Source organism: Antechinus flavipes, chromosome 3, assembly GCF_016432865.1.
Source record: "Antechinus flavipes isolate AdamAnt ecotype Samford, QLD, Australia chromosome 3, AdamAnt_v2, whole genome shotgun sequence".
Classification (NCBI taxonomy): Eukaryota; Metazoa; Chordata; class Mammalia; order Dasyuromorphia; family Dasyuridae; genus Antechinus; species Antechinus flavipes.
Genome location: NC_067400.1, coordinates 577,729,277 through 577,732,497, shown reverse-complemented (window position 1 = coordinate 577,732,497; position 3,221 = coordinate 577,729,277).

Below are 3,221 nucleotides of genomic sequence, written 5' to 3'. Positions count from 1 at the left end.
AATTAATAAATGGAACCAGGTGTCTGTTCACCTATTATCATTCTTCTCACACTCTCTAGAAGTGAGGAGGTCTTTCTTTTCCCTTCAGGAATTAAATGGGAACTAGGCTCCCTAAATACATGAATTAGTGTTAAACATTTTCACCAGACATTCATTTTTCATTATGATTGAATTCTGTTCTGGATTTCTCTGCTTATTTCATCTGTCTTCTCAGTTCAGGTATACAAGAATAGTTCAGTTCATTTTTCAGAAATAGAAAACAAGTTCAGAAAGGGACTTTGGTTGCCAGTTTCCCAGCATTGTGTTTTGGATGAGAGCCCACTCCCAGGTTCATTTCCCCTTTTAATCCCTCAATTTTCCATTCGTTGCATATCAAATAGGTCGCTTAGGGTATGTTTCATTTTTCAACAGTGAAACAAATTGTTTCTGAAGGTGGAGGACTTTTATTTTTAATCTCTGGAAAATCCTCAAGCAGAAGCCATGAACACTTGTTGAGAATGCTATTCTGAGTGAATTCTAAGCTAGCAGGTTTGGATGGGTACGTGGAGGAGACATGTTTTTTGTGTGTGAGGGGAAGGAAAGGTTTCGAAAGGTGGGGAGAGAGGACGCAGATTCAAAATGAGAATCTTGTCGAATATTGCACCAACGCCTGGGTTGCCGAACTGAGCACCGGCAGAGATCAGCACCACGGACAGAGGCACGACGCAAACTCAGCACCCTGGACAGAGGGCGAATTCATTCTTGGGATCTAGCTGGATGCTCTTCAACAAGCAACTCTGCAGTAAGACAAGGGAAATGAAGAGAAAGGGCCGTTGGGCCCCTAGAGGCCTGATATCGAAGATCCTTCACTTCTTTCTGCTAAAGTCGCCACAACCTCCTCAGATAGTTAGGATTTTGGTTTATTTGTTTGTTTGTTTTTTTTAAAGAGAGATCCGAGACCAAGAGGGCTACTGAAAATAGGAGGAAAACCCAAAGGTTCTTTTACAGTTCTGTGTGATGGAAAAGGAAAATACTTTGGCATCAAAGAAGCGCTTGAAAATCTGAGATTAAATTTTTAAAATGAGTGGAAGTACTAGGAAACGACAAGGTGAGTCCACATTATTAAAGATGATCAATCATATTTTTTGGTAGAAGGTTTGGGGTGTACAGCTTTTTTTCCATTTAATTTACTAAATCACAGAATGTTACAGCTGGAAGGGTTTTTAGAGCTCATCTAATGACTAGATTCTAGTTCAATCCCTTCATTTTACAGATAAAGAAATTGAGGTTCGGAGATAGTTCCAGAGCCTGAGCTTTCCACAGGCAATGTTCTTTCCAACTTTTTCCCCATACCATCACCTCCCGCCGCCTGCTCCCAGCCCTCGAATGCCCCGGTGGTAGCACTCCTCTAAGCGCCCCCTTGAGGGTGAAAGGGGAAGTGATCTCCCTGTCACTTCTAACTGGAGCTTTTAGGGTGTGAGGATCAGACAAGAGAAGGTGAAGAGTTCCCGTGGGCAGAAGAAGGGACTCTGAAGAAGGCGATGTCCCGGAAAGGATGCTCTGTCCCTTTAAATGGGCAGGAGTGGTGGGGGAAGGGAAGGAGGGTGGGGAACTGGCCGGAGCTGGCATTGTCCAGTTTGAAATGAGTACCGGAAGTGAAGGGGCAGGGCTGGGGCCGCGCGCAGAGCCCTGGGCCATTGTCCAGCACCGGCCAGGGCCGTAGCCACCTTCTTGCTTATTCCCTTCCTTCTGGTTACACACCCCAGGAGGGCTGCGAGCTTGGCTGCCTCCTCCCCTCCCAACTGGGAAATCACGTCCCTGAGTTTCCTCTTCTAACTGGGATATCTTCCCGCTTCCACCATCCTCTCTTCCAAAAGGAAAGATTCCTCCAGTCTTCTTGGAGTAACCTGCCTCCCCTAGTCTCCGCCCCGGGGATTCTGCTTCCCCGGGGGATCCTGAAGGTTGCATTTTCTGCGCGTGGGGATGGAGACACAGATCAGAGGCTGCAGCACCTGAGGCTATGGAGGCATCCCATCCCTAGCTCCCAGGGTGGAGGGGGAGGAGGAGGAGACCGAGGCGGGCCTTGGAACGATAAGTGGATCTTAGTCCACTCCCCGCCTCGGGATCGAGTTGGGATTAGGCTCCTGCTCCAGAGTGCACGGATGGGGAAATCCTGGAATTATATCCTCCACTTGAAAACCCGGGAGGCTGTAGTCTGGACTGCGTAGATGGGGAGAGGGTAGCTTCACGTGGGTGCTGAGGGAGAAGGGAAGCAGAAACAAGCTGAGAGGAGGACCGACACACTCTGAGAGGAACACGTGTTAGATCTGAATTTTGTTGAATGAAGCAACACACTCAGAAATGGACAGGCAAAAAGCAAGTCACTAGGCGCTGAGTTAGGAGGCAATGTATGCAGTTCTCTTTCCCCTCCCTCTCTCCCACATCCCTTTCAGAGAAGGGGCAGGGAACTTGGGTGGGGGGTGGAGGAAGGACTGTGGGTCAGCGCCAAACAGGCTGGTCAGCCCAGGGGCCGGAGGGGGGGAGGGGAAGGGGGAGGGGAACTCGGTGGGAGGGAGGGGGAGGGCTCATCCATTTTTCCCTTGACAGGTGGTTTGTGTCCCTGATTGGTCCACGCTTTCCGACTCACACCTCCCTCCCCCAACTCTCAGGAATGTGTAATTATCCTCTCCGGGAGATGGGAGGGGGGTGTAGTCACGTGGCTGGGGAAAGGGGGGACCCTGGGAAGACCCCCCCAAGAGACCCCCCCTTCAAAGTGTCTCCTCTTCCCTAACGGCCCCTATTAAACCTATAAATGGGAATGACCCCAAATTCAAGGTTTCTCAAAATTTCCAGGAGGGGTCATAAAAAGGGGTCCCCTTGGCCTGAGGTTTGTCCAGTGACCCTCCAGGTGCAGAGCTAGGAGAGCTCAGAGGTGTCAGAGGCCCGAGGCATGGGGTGGGGGGGTTGGGGGGGGAGGAGGGACGGAGGGAGAGCCGGGCAGAGCAGAGCTGGAGGTGGGGGAGGGGAGGGGAGGGAAGAGGAGAGGAGGGGGCTGCCCGCGGGGGGTTATTGTCTTTTAGAATTTGGGAGCCTTTGAAAAGCCGTGGGCCCTCCCACCGCCTTTGTGCCGGTGGAGATGTAGCGGCCTCCTCCCGGATCCCTTCTTTGCCTTCGGACGTTTTTTCTGGGGCCTGCAGCCGCCGGACCAGGGGCCCGGGGCCGCGGGTGCTGAGCCGACCACC